Raw genomic sequence first — 14,956 nt, forward strand, 5'->3', positions numbered from 1 at the left:
TCTTCATAGTTTAGCAATTTTTAGAATTTTTCACAACTGTGGTGTTGTGATTTTAGTATTTTGCCAATTGTTGGTGTTACATACATTGCACCATTTTTTTGAACAACATGATATTATTAGGCTCATTTTGGGTTTTAACTTTGGATGTTAACAAAGGTTTATATTCCTAGGTACCAATCACTATCACTTTTTGCATGTGATTGTGAGTACTCTAAAGTAACTCTTATTTTTTATGTTATTAACAGATAAACATCTCATATTATTAGCTCCATTTTCTGCAATTTCATTTTCTACCATTTCATTTTCAATCATTTACTTTATTTGATTTTCACAAACTTATGTCAATTGAGGGTTCTGCAAATTTAGCCACAACTTACTCATATTACCATTTCATAGACAAGTTACATTCAGGCTTATACATATAGCTTTGCCAATAGCAAAAAATTAAGAAAAAGAAAAGCTGAGAAGACACTAAAACTAGCACATATCCTATTCTCATTTTCTTCCTCATTCTTTCACACTCAATCAAATTCTGGTTCTTCAAGCTCATCACCTCTTCCCATAACTCATCAATCTGACCATTTAGATCACCACCAGACTCATTAGCTCTTTTCATTGCTTTTAAACTTTTATTTTCAGCTAATAGTAGCACTTTCTTCTCTTTAAGCAAATTGAGCAAATCCTTTATCCTGTCACTTATAGGCTCATCGTGCCACTCAAAAAAACCACAACTTTTAACTTGTAATTTACACACAAAAATTACTCAAATTTTATTTTCAATTTCATCATACCCATTACTCAGTATCAAGAAGCCTTTTCCTCCGCGTACTTCTGTTGGGAGCAAATTTGATCAATATATACTTACTTCATAATTTGCGCATCCATAAAATTTTCTTCCTAGATTGTCATTTGTCCATGACGTCTATCTAGGTGCCTTCACTCTCCAGCCTCTTACTCGACATCTACAGTATTTAACCTCACCCTCATAATGGAATTTCATATTACTCTTCCTCACTGTTCTTGATGTTGACGACGAAGATGAAGACATTGTCACTCTGCCAAAAACAAGTGTTATTAAAATTTAAGGGGGGCTGTCTCCAATTTTACAAATTGGTATTTTATAATTCCTATTAAGGTAAAGATAAGGGAAATAGGTTACCGTTGCATTTTTTTGTTTTATTTGACACATCAGCGTGTACTAACGGAAAAAAAAAAAAAAGAGGCAAGTTAGCTGTCCATTTAAGGAGGGGCCAAAACATGAGATTTTGACAAGAATCATGCTTAATTGGACAAAAAATTTTGTTGAGGCGCCAATTAGTTCCCTGCTATAAACATTAAGGGCGAAATTGAACCTTTTCCCATAATTCAACTTTCTAAAATCAATTGAAAAATTATTCTTTGTTTAGTACAAGGCTAATATTGTTATGTGATTGATAATATTTTTTTCCAAACATCAATAAAATAATTAATATTAGTAATTTTTAATACATATCAAATGAATTTAAATTTTAAATAAATAAATTAACTATTTATGATATTATAATAAAAAAATTTAAATAAATTGATATATTTAAAATCAAATATATACTTATATTTGTAAACTTTTACTAATTGGTAATATGACCGGTTGAACTTTTACTAACTTTTTAAACACATAAACTTTATTTTTTGTATATATTTTTATACACTAGGTTGGAGTTTTTGGAAGCGTTAGATACACGCTCCATGAGTTGGCATGATCTCTTAATGACGTGGACAAATTGACTAAACACATCATTTTAGTATCCACTCTTTTATCTCCTTGTCTCTTCTCTTTTCCTTCTTCTTCATGCTCTCCAAATTCAAATTTTCTCATCTTTAACTTCGTAAGTTTCTTTTGAGCTGCTCATACTATCGTCACCTTTTTCTTTCTCTCGTTTTCTTTTTAATCTGACCAGTTCCAAATATGATTTTGTAGAAGAATCACTAGATTTTTGTTTCAATTTCACAATTCACCGATGTTGCCTTTATAACATTTTCTTTTCTATTATCTCTAAGCTTTTTTCCTTTGCAATTAACAGATATGGATATTAGTCATAATGATATTGATTCTGATTTTTCCATTTCTTATACTATAAATTTTAGACCTAAAACATATTGGTGCCTTTTTCTCCATTGAGAATCATGTATAAATCCTTTTGTTTAAGTTAACAATTTGCTTAAAATCTTTAAATACATGAATGGGTAATTTTAGATAGTAAATTAAGAGTTTCACTCTAGTTTTCCTTCTCTAAGTCTAACTGCACCCTTTACAACTATACTGCTCCTCTAGGTGAATCGGATCACACCCACCACACTCCACCTCCTATATCACTAATGAGGACTTAGAGAAACTCCGTGTATGACTTGAGGCTTTCTTATGTATAGGCATAGAAACTCTAAAATGGATTGCACAGAATTCTAAAATGGGTTATATTTTCATGTTAAACACATTTTAAATATCACAATTCTTCAGACACATTTCAGAAATTTTAGAAAATTTTTTTTATTATTTTTTATATCTTCATTTATTTTTTGAAATTTTAAATTATCTTTCCATTTAATTAAATTTTCTACTTTAATTTCTAATTTTTCTATTTATTTTATTTTCTACTTATAGATGATCTCTTAACTTTTCCATATTATATCATTTACTTATTATATTAATATCTTTAATTCTTAATTATTTTACATTTAATAGTCTATAAACATGCATTATTTTTCTCTTGATCTATAGTAATTATATAATTGCTATCATAACTAATTATATTAATTATATCTAGTTTATTTTTTATGATAACAAAGACATCAACAATAAAAATAGAAATACCAAGGAACATATCGTAAAATTCATGGAGACTCTTGGTGTGTCTAGACTTCAAGATGACTTGAAACTCTTATGACAAAGAATATTTTTTGTTCAAATCTTCTCAATCCATTTTCTTATGTCTCTGTAATGTTTATGTACATCAAATTTTGAATATGATAATATGAATATATTGGATTTTGGATATGATAATTAGAATAATTAGAGTAGCATGTTAGATTTATGGCTTTTCTTTAATAATTATTTAATAATATGTGACCTACCATGTGAAGTTTTATTTACCTTCTGTCAATATTTTTGTTTTCTAAGGTTTATATTCTTTTATATTTTCTGATTTTATTTTATTTTATTTTATGTCTTTGGCCTTATTTTTTTGAATTTTAATCATATATTTTTTTATCACTTATGCATGTTAAATCGATTTCAGGGTGAGTCGAAGAAAAGATGCAAAACCAACTATTACTAAGCCTTACAGTCGATCGGCTCTGTGTAGTGTTGTTTCGGCTCTGCACCAATTTTGGCCTATTTTCATATCTTTATGCAATTTTTAGAAATTTTTTACCCTGTCACTTCGTTTATGCATTTTTTGTAATACCTGAATTTTTTTTTTGATAATGATAATATTAATAATAATTAATAAATGAGTTCTTATTTAAAATTAATTTTATTTTATTTTTATTTGGTTTAAATTGGAATGATTTAAATGGAAATTTTAATGCTAGACAAATAAAGGAGTTATTTTCTATATCCAATTAGTTTAATTTTTAAGAAATTAATTAAGTAAATTATTTGAGAAATAAATTATATTTTGGTTATTCAAATTTTTCTTCAATGAATATATACAAATTAAATTCTATAATTGAGAGTTATGGAAGAACTTGTAAAGGATATTTTATAAAAGAATTATTGGGGAAAAGGACATTTTAATTAGCTAGTGGTGTTAAATTTTAAATTGAAAAATATTTAGCAAATTGATTAATTAAATTTTATTGTGTTAGGACTAAATTGAAAATTTATTTTGGGATAAGGATTAAAAGTATAATTTTATTAATATGGGGTTTTAATGAAAATTTGTATGTTTGGTATTTTTATAATTAAATATGTCAGCAAGAGCTTTTTGGTAATTGTACATTTAAAAGCAAGGATAAATATGTAATTGTATATTTTCAATAATTTGGCTCAAATTAAATAGTTAGGAGCTTAATTGAAAAGCTAAAGAAACGTTTAAGGGTTAATTAGAAATTTTGCAGGACGAAATTGTTAGTAATTAAAAAAGTTGAGGGACTAAATGGTAAAGAAGAAAAGTTCAGGGACCAAATATCGATAGGAAGTAAAGAAAGAAAAGAAAGAGAAGAAGAAGAGGAAGATGGGAAAAATGGTCGCCGAGGAAGAGAGGGAGAGGGGGAAGGAAAGTGTGTGAGTTTCCGGCGTGTGTGAGTTTCCGGCGTCGGTAGCCGCTGTTCTTAGTGGCGATCGACTCCCCTCGGCCTGGGCTTCATTTTAGCGGTGGTGGTGTTGCAAATGGTGGCCGGAGTTAGTAGTTGCGGTGGAGAGAGAAAGTGGGTGGCAGCCAGCATTTTCTAGCGAGCTCCGGCGATGGATGGATAATCAGAGAGCATATCTGGACTCTCCTTAGCTCAAGCTTTCCAATGGCGCCAGTTTCGTGGCGATCGGACTTCGTCCAAAAATCGACGACCAAGATCATTTGTAAGTCCCTCCGGATGATCGGGGGTTGGATCAGAAGATCAAAAGCAGGGACCGTCATCAGCGCTTCGTTTTGAGTCTAATGGTGCATTCAGATCGTCGATCGGACTCCGGCGACTGGAGGCGAGTTGACCAAGCGATCAAGCATCTCGGTAATTCTCTGCCCGTTGATGGGCTAAATTGTGTTAGCTACAATCTAAGGCAGTGTACCTATCGATGCAGTCTAGCACTAATGGCGAGTATCAAGGTCGTATTCCTCGGGAAAGTGAAAGCCCAGAGTTACTCCTTTGTTCTTTGTTATATTAACCTAAAATAAGTGATGAATACTTTCTAAACTAACTAATAGCTACAATCTAAGTTCTAAGGGAGATGCAGGAGTAATTGATAACTAAAATAACCAAGACAAGAAAGCAAACCCAAAGGGAACCTAAACTAGTTGGCAATCAAACAAAAGATAAAGGATTGGTGAGTCTAATTATGGTACCCGTGGACGAATTCTTAACCGAATTCGGTTTCTCTCTCGAGATAACTGAATTCCTAACCTAATAACCTAAAGTTGGAATCTCTTCCTAACGATTGATTCTTAAATTAGCATTAAGCTTTAATCCGCCTCTATTAAGCTTTGTTAATTCTTAATCCGGCTAGTTAATTATCCTTATCTCTAAGCGATTATTAACCATTTCTTGCTATTCAAAATTCCAATTGCGAAATGGACTTCTCAATCACATAAAGCAATCTAAACACACAATTTACAACATCTCATGAATAATGCATTATCTTATTAATACTGAAAGCAAGAAGAATACAAAACTAACCCAAACAATCCAACAATATAATATCAAGCCAACATAGTAAAGAAATCCCAATGAATTTAATCAATCTAGCTAATCATGTTCATTATCAAAATCCACAAGAATACAATTACAACAAAGAGTAAAGGTAGAGAAAACCCGATTACACCTTTGGATGAGAGTAAACAGCCCCAAATCCTTTTGCTCGAATTGAATCGATTCTTGTTCCTCTTGCTCGATTTGAAAACCAATCAACGAACCTCGCCCAATCTTCAATCCTTGAAGGGAATCCGATTGAAACCTTGATCCAAGTCTCCTTTTCCCTTGGTTCCAGCTCAGAAAACCCTTAGGGAGAGAAAAATTAGGGTTTGGGACGTTCTCTCCCGCTCTCTCTTTTTTTCCTCTCTTCTTTCTTTTAACTAATTCCCTCTGTCGCCGCCAACACTGTCGTATTGGTGGCCGTGTTCCTAACACGGGCTGGTATTGATGTCCGTATTACTCTCTGTGGTCGTGCTTCCTAAAACTTTAAAGTTTGATGCACCAACACGGTCGTGTTGGTGAACGTGTTGGGAACACGTCCAGTGTTGAAACCAACACGGCCATGTTCAGCTTCCTCTTGTCGTACTTAGCTTGTTTCGACAGCTTCGATGTAGAATTATGCTCCAATTCTTCCCTTTATCATCCTTTGACTTCTTTTGGACCTAATGCACACAAACAGACGCATAGGGTGAGTGTTGGGACCAATTCACATCCAAATGTCCATAAAATCAATCTTAAAAACTCCATTTAGATGTTTGTATTTTATGCACATCAAATAACCCCACACTTAGCTCATTGCTTGTTCTCAAGTAATCAAAAGTAAAATAAGGAAAATAAACCACTAAGCAACAATACTTAAACTGACAGACAAGCTAGAGAGCTCCTGCACATATCCTTAATAAGCGTACGTCAAATAAAAAGAAACGAAGCAATCAATTCAAGTATCACAACCAAGATGCCAATAATTCGCAAAATATTGTCTTAACAAATTATTCAGAACCAACTCCTCACCAGATTCACTCTAAATCACTCAAAGTGTTTAAAGGGTAGTGTTTAATCGCTCAATGCATCAACTACTGCCTTACTTACTATATGCTTGCTCTTAAATCCTACTCTTACCACTTATGGAGAGTCAACAACCATGTCAAGATGTCTTTATAAGGGTTGTAATGGGGTAGGGGTAGGTAAATTTGGTCAGAGTTGAACCTATGGTGTTCTGCAATGAAATACATGACATGCACACAAGTCACAATGATCACAAGGGGTCAACAATAGACAGTAGTCTAAGGTGGGAAATAGGAATCAAGTCAAAATGTTTAGCTCACTTACTTTCTTTCTTTTCATCACCTTTCCCTCTTATTCTTCTATTTCTTTTCTTTTTTTTCATAAGGGAAGAACATTCACATAATAGAGTGAATTACTTTTGGATTGAAGAAAGCTGTTATAAGATTCCACACTATTCCCGAGACAAAAATTCCTAATAAAAACAACTCATGTGCAAAATCATAACCCAAAGCAGAATAAAACTAAGTGGTAATAGAATATGATAAAAAAATGGTAAAAGAAGGGGTTATCTACAGAATCAATAAACGAATGAAGGCTATTTGGCTAGAATGAAAAACCTAAGTGCCTCTATCATACTAAAGTGTTAAACTCTCCTTATGGCCCTCATAAGCATTACCGAGCAAGTTCTAAAAGTAAAGACAGTAATTGGCACTCTCAACAAGAAATAAATACAAGCATATAAAGTGTATGCTTATAATTTAGGCTCAATTTCTCACAAGTGTGCTTTTGAGTAGGTTCCAAACAAAAATCATCAAAACAGAATTAAATAAACCAAAGCAACTTATTGCAAAACTCAAACTAATTATCTTACATTCTTCTGCAAAACTCAACACTATCGGTTTTACCCGATCACATGGACATAAACAGGATTTCAAAAGCAAGTCAACAGTAAGAGCATTGAAACAAAGTGAAAAATTTTCAAAATTTTACAAAAAATTGCACAAAGAATAAACAAATAACTGAGATGGGATAAATGAAATGCGATATATACACTAGAAAAGGAACTGAATTTTATATACAAAACAATAAAACATGAAAACAAGTGTATATTAATATCACCACCCCACACTTGAAGGACACACTATCCTCAGTATACAAAATATAAGAAATGAAAAAGGAAAAAGAACTAATACTGCCCTAACTATAGCTCCGGAGTGAAAAGAGGTGCATCAGCAGGTATATCAGGGCGTTGGCTGGTCTGTGGTGGAGGAGTGGCTGCTCTCTGAGGATCGGAAGTAGTGTCACATGCAGGAGCTGGTGGATCAGCAGGAGCAACGTCAATAGGAGGCTCGTCAGGCTACTGTGTTAAAGGGTGCTCAGTCGGAGAGGGAGGGCCAGCTGGATCATCCGCTAGAGGGATGTCAAAATGGCTTTGCTCTGGAACCCGGCTCTGTGGACAGGCAGGTGCAAAATCTGTAGCAAAAATATCATCAAACATGTCATTGGCCATAGAGGCCTCTAACCTACCTCCCTGCTCAATCAAGGCCTGAAGCATAGCCCTCTGCCTCTCAAACTAAGCCATCATCGGCTCAAACTCGACTGACACGTAAAGGTCCCTATTTGAAAAGCCTTTTGTCGAAGAAATGATGTCACGCTCTTCCCGCCAACCTCTACACCGTGAAGTCGCAGCTCTAAACTCAATTGAAGAGACTCCTAAAACAGCTGATGAAGAACCAGAAGGAGCTGAAGTAGATGGTCTGGAGGAAGACTCTGGAATATCAGAAGAACGTGGGACATCCTGTGTACTATGGGCTCGTGGGGCAGGTCGCTCCTCTCCGAGTGCTGCCAAGAGAGCATTCCTCAGTCTATACTCTGGTCCTAGCGGACCCTACCTACGAGTCACAATCCCCATACTAACCAATTGGGGAAGTCCCAACGTCTTCATCACCCCCAGCTCTGTCAGATGTGGTATCGCCTCCTCCAAAACTCCTAAGCTCCTAGCCAGTCGAGTAATGTAAGTCCTAAAACAGAAAAATACCTTCTTTGAGTTGTTGCAGAAGGCACTAATCTGTCTGGCCAATAAGTATCCCATGTTGACGGACTGGTGCTGGTGCATGCTGTAAAGTATAAATAGGTCAGGCTGGATAACTACACCACCGCTATCTCCCCTGCCAGTGATGGTTCTAGCCAGCAATGCATGCAAGTACCGTAGTCCCTCAGGCAAGTTAGATGCCTTGGACTAGCTAGCACTGTACCCCTCAATGTCATCAGAAATCTCGACCCACATCTGTGGATCTGACATACCAGGCGTGTGTATACAACAACTGTAAACCTCCCCAGCTACATCCTTGTCAGACCACAAGCCCAAGTGTACCCCAAACTGCTGCACACTCATCGTGAAAGTTTGCTCTGCTAGTCTGAAACTGGTCGCATCTGGTTGTTGGAAGTCCCGCAACTGGCTCTGCAGAAAGAAAGTGTTGGCAAAATCCACAGTCAACTCCCTATATGTTGGTTCAACTATCTCAAAGAAATGCTGAAATGGGGGCGTCTCAAGATATCGCAAGCGGTCAGCGAGTCTATCCTACGCCCCTTTCCCAAATTGTTGTGCCTCATTAATTGATATCTCTGCTCAAAGGTGGGCTGCCCTTGGAAAAGTAGGAATCAATGGCGCTGCGGTGGTCTAATTTGGCCTGAACTAGTCGGTTCAGCGCCTGACGATCGAGAGGAAGAGGAACCATCAGTCCGCCTCCTCTTGTAAACTCCTGATCCTCGTCTGGTGGACATGGTATCTGAAAAGGAAATTTTTAGTACTAAGGATCAACGAAATTCTAGCAGCATAACGGCATAAAATGGACAAACCGAACGATTTAACTTGATAAAATTAAACCGCTCAATGTCCTGCAAAGAAAATTCAATCAACAATACTACCAACCAATTCTAACCAATTAAATTTTCAATTTATCCACATGGAGTTTAACTTCGCCATCACAAGGCAAACCAACATGCTAATATAAAACAGATACAACAGAGTCCACTATAAATGACAGAGCCTATTGTTTAGCTGCCAACAATAATAATAAAGAGAAAAATAAAGAATTAATCACAATCATGAATAATGGTAGAAAAGAAAAACGGAACATATGAGCAAGTTAAGTATATAAACTAAATTAAATAAAATAAAAGAAAATTAAGCACAAACATGAATGTAAATGTATGCACTAAATAATAAAATAAGGAAATAAACTATAAAAAAAATTGAAACACAAATTCAAACACAAAGAAAAATATAAATTCGAACTAATATCAAAATAAAATAACAGAAAATGAAGTTGGAGGGTACTTACTTGACAAACGCAATATCCAAAGCCTTCGAGATGAGAAATAAAAAGTGAGAGAGTAAGAGAGGAGAGAATTGCTAAAACTAAAAGGAGAGCAAAATTTTTGGCCATTTCGAAATGAAGTGGTATATATAGGCAGTGTACGGAACACGCCCGTGTTCACCAATAGGGCATAAACACGGTCTGGATATCGGGCCATGTTAAGCGAATTAAAACGTGCTGACTTACCAACTTCTGAGAACACGCCCGTGTTTATGGAACACGGGGACGTGTTAGGGACACGGTCGGGCATAAATGCCCGTGTGGCCTACTGTGAACGTGTTCATCTTAATTTGATTTTCTTCAATTAGAACACGGTCTGTGTTAATGAAAACGGTCTTGAACACGCCTGTGTTGCTCTCTAGAAAATGTAAAACTTGCAATCCTCAGCACTTTCTCACCTGCACAACCAATAAGTCCTCAACTCATACACTCAACATAAATAAAACTTACCAAAAACAAACTGTAAAATCTATTCAAACTAAGTTCACAATAAAGGGTAAATTATTAAAATTGAAAAATAGAATTTGGGGTGCCTCCCAAAAGTGCTTCTTTTTTATGTGATGAGTCTTCTTAGCTGGACTCATGGTGAAAAGCAAACGGTGGGGATTGACGACCATCCATCCTTCTTCCAAGCAAATGGCTTCAAGTATCCGCTTAGAGGGATAATCGTCGATTTCCTCTTCCCGACTATCAAGCAAACTGCCAGTATGATGGGCAAAACTCGCTCCTCGTATAATTGCATGTAGTCTTGATGCTCTAAGGGCTCTTCCAATTTGAAAGCTGGAGTTTCAACAATTGGAAGGATTGACGGTTGGGCAATTTCTTCAGGAACGTCGATGGTTTTCTCTAGTCCTTGGCTTGGTTCACTTGCTAGAAGAAACTCGAGCTCCTCCAAGACTTCTTCATTAGATAACTCATGCTCATCTTCCATCATCGAAGGGACTTGTGAAAAATCCACCAAAAATTCCTCTAACTGCAACTCAGCATCATCAACTGTACATTCTTGTTGATAGTCTTTTAGAGGAATCATGTTTGCCTCTTCCTTTTCTGGTTCTATCTCCATGTTCAAAGAGTCATCCTGCACAAAAGCATCATCGTCAAACATAATAGATAACTCAGAAAAATTCTCACCTGAACGCAAAGTGACGGCGCTCAAGTGTTCCTCGAATTCAGTAGCGTTTGATGGAGTTCACAATTGCTTTTCAGCTAGTAACTTGAAGATTAAGCCTACTTGATACTCTATGTTCTTAATCGAGGCTTGTTGATCTTCAAGTATCCTCTCTGTTTGTTGGAATCTATCCTCAAGACTTGCAATAAACCTCATTATCAGCTCCTCTGACACTGACTCTTCACCTTGAGTTGATGGTGCAAGATTAGGCTACTGAAATTCTGGTGGTTCTTGGCCATCTAAGCTCCATCCAAAGGGTGAATGAGTGCTTCATTCTTGATTGTAGGTGCTTCCATACGAGTCATTTGGCCAACTTCCCGTATAATTCACCTGTTCATAGTTATAAGAATAATGAGCAACATCATTATACAATGGACAATCATTACTCAAATGCAAACCACAACAAAATTCATAAAAGACTTGAGATGAAAGGATAGGAGTGGAGAGTTGATCGGTAGCCCTGTAAAATGATTCTACTCGAGCTTCTAAAGATGCACGGGTATCCCAATTTTTAGCACTCTCTTGGTTCCTGATCCCATTTTCCAATGTGTCATACAAAGAGTTTAGCATTGAACCTCCTTATCATCCACTATCTGAATCATAAACTTAACTAAATAAATATGTACAAATAAAACAAAAATAAATATATAAAATAAAATGGCTAAATTAACAAATAGCAAATTTCACTCTAGTTTTCAAACATTCCCCGGCAACGGCGCCAAAAACTTGATGGGCTAAATTGTGTTAGCTACAATCTAAGGCAGTGTACCTATCGATGCAGTCTAGCGCTAATGGCGAGTATCAAGGTCGTATTCCTCGGAAAAGTGAAAGCCTAGAGTTACTCCTTTGTTCTTTGTTATATTAACCTAAAATAAATGATGAATACTTTCTAAACTAACTAATAGCTACAATCTAAGTTCTAAAGAAGATGCAGGAGTAATTGATAACTAAAATAACCAAGACAAGAAAGCAAACCCAAAAGGAACCTAAACTAGTTGGCAATTAAACAAAAGATAAAGGATTGGTGAGTCTAATTATGGTACCCGTGGTTGAATTCTTAACCGAATTCGGTTTCTCTCTCGAGATAACCGAATTCCTAAACCTAATAACCTAAAGTTGGAATCTCTTCCTAACGATTGATTCTTAAATTATCATTAAGCTTTAATCTGCCTCTATTAAGCTTTATTAATTCTTAATCCAGCTAGTTAATTATCCTTATCTCTAAGCGATTATTAACCAGTTCTTGCTATTCAAAATTCCAATTGCGAAATGGACTTCTCAATCATACAAAGCAATCTAAACACACAATTCACAACGTCTCATGAATAATGCATTATCTTATTAATACTGAAAGTAAAAAGAATACAAAACTAACCCAAACAATCCAACAATATAATATCAAGCCAACATAGTAAAGAAATCCCAATGGATTTAATCAATCTAGCTAATCATGTTCATTATCAAAATCCACAATAATACAATTACAACAAAGAGTAAAGGTAGAGGAAACCCGATTACACCCTTGGATGAGAGTAAACAGCCCCAAATCCTTTTGCTCGAATTGAATCGATTATTGTTCCTCTTGCTCGATTTGAACACCAATCAACGAACCTCGCCCAATCTTTAATCCTTGAAGGGAATCCGATTGAAACCTTGATCCAAATCTCCTTTTCCCTTGGTTCCAGCTCAGAAAACCCTTAGGGAGAGAAAAATTAGGGTTTGGGACATTCTCCCCCGCTCTCTCTTTTTTTTTTCCTCTCTTCTTTCTTTTAACTAATTCCCCCTATCGCCTGCCAACACGGCCGTGTTAGTGGTCGTGCTCCCAACACGGGCTGGTGTTGATGCCCGTGTTACTCTCTATGGTCGTGCTCCCTAAAACTTTGATGTTTGATGCACCAACACGGCCGTGTTGGGAACACGGCCAGTGTTGAAACCAACACGACCATGTTCAGCTTCCTCTTGCTCGTACTTAGCTTGTTTCGGCAGCTTCGGCGTCCAATTATGCTCCAATTCTTCCCTTATCATCCTTTGACTTCTTTTGGACCTAATGCATACAAATAGATGCATAGGGTGAGTGTTGGGACCAATTCACATCCAAATGTCCATAAAATCAATCTTAAAAACCCCATTTAGATGTGTGTATTTTACGCACATCACCCGTTGATTTTAGAATTTATTGATAAACCTTATGTATTTATTGAATTGTATTGAGCATTAGAAAATATTGTGAATTAAAATAATTATTTGTCGGACTACTTGCCTTAGGTCGTGATCTGTAATGTGTGGCGGAGTCGGAAAAAAAAAGTGAAGTCTTGGGGACCCGACTCCCGTTAAAATAAATTTTTGAATATTTGAAGTGTTTTCTGGCAGGTCTTGAACGCGTTTTACGGGGGGTAAATGTCTGCATTTTAGGACAGGTTCTGCCAAATTTTCGGTAGAATTTACCCGAGTCGAGATTTTTAGATACTCAGTCCTAGGAATCTAGACCTAGAGTGAATGGTCAAATGTTTCAACGTTATTTTATTTTCCATGATTAGATAATCCGTCAGTTCGGCTCGCTCCATCCGAGACATCGGAGCAGAGCTAGGAGGCCGTCAAAGCTGTGAGTTAAAGTCATATGTCCGTTTACATGTGTTATGCTGAAATTTTATGAAATAATTTTGATTACATGATTTAATATTTTAATCAGTTATTTTAATCGCTATTTATATAAGTTTCATTTTCTGCATTATGATTTTGTTGTTTCGTGTTGACTCGGGATGGGACGATTGTAGCACTTGCTATCGATGAGATGCATCGGTATAAATCAGAGACAAAAAATAAAGGGGTAAGAATTTGTAAATTTTAAAAAGGTAAATTAGGAATTGCCCTGGTCGAGCATTACTCTCTGGGCTGAGTAAAGTGAGTGTGCCGGAGTAAAAGTCCATGGTCGAGCATTGCTCTCTGGGCGCCGGCTTATTTGGAAACCTAAGTGACCAGACTGGAGTTAAGGACCCTAGTCGAGCTTCGCTCTCTGGGCGCCAGTCTTATTGGAGTAAGAGAGTCGAAAGACTAAGAGTGTTAGGGATAATTAAGTGACTGAACTGGATTTAAGGACCCTGGTCAAGCTTTGCTCTTTGGGCGCCAGTTCTGTTAGAATGAGAGAGAGTCAAGATGTTTAGTGTTGGGATTAGGATTCTGCTGAGGATACTCCGTCTCGTAGTAGGTGAAAGTTATTTTTATTTAAGCATGGCATGACACGTTTATTTTTGCATGACTTAGTATTTATTTCAAATTAAATAAATGTGGTATTGAAGTGTTTGTAACTATTTTTAGAGATATGATTTTAACTCACTCTCGAGACTGATAGTCTCAATTTTACTGTTTTTCAGATCTGTGATTGTTAGTCTTCCCGCGATTCTTATCCAGCAACCCGACTCCATCATCGGGTGATGTAATTGATTTGGTATGTTTGACTTGTAAAATCTTAGATTCTCTGCAGTAGAAGTAATAGACTTATCGTTTGTAATATTATGTAGTTTGGGTCTCGCCTAATTCTTCTGGTAAACCGAATTAATTGTGTAGAATTTAATGGTTAAGAAATTGTAACACCAGTTATATTAGGTGAGATGTAATTAAGTTAGTGAGTGGTCAGGCTTACTACGGGATTCGGTGACCTTACACCTACCCATTCCCTAGTGCCGGTCACGGGCCCACAAATCAGGTCGTGACATTTTTCTTTTGATTTTTAGTTGTACGAGGGTTGTAATCGTTAGATTTACTACTTTCTTTTATTCTTTTTTTTTAAAATTTATTTTTTATAATGGTATATAACTGTTATATGATTATTAACTAAAATTGAAATTCTAGAATTAGGCTCTAAAGCTTGGACTTTGGCATGCAATTTGTAATCCATTAGGTTAACATATTAGTAAATATGGGGTTAAATTAAAATCCAATTAGATTTAGTGGATTTTGCCATGTTTAGTTAATTAATTAACTCACTTAAAATATGTTCACTGAATCAGGTCTTACTCAAGGGAAA

This window comes from Ricinus communis, chromosome 7, assembly GCF_019578655.1.
Source record: "Ricinus communis isolate WT05 ecotype wild-type chromosome 7, ASM1957865v1, whole genome shotgun sequence".
Taxonomy (NCBI): domain Eukaryota; kingdom Viridiplantae; phylum Streptophyta; class Magnoliopsida; order Malpighiales; family Euphorbiaceae; genus Ricinus; species Ricinus communis.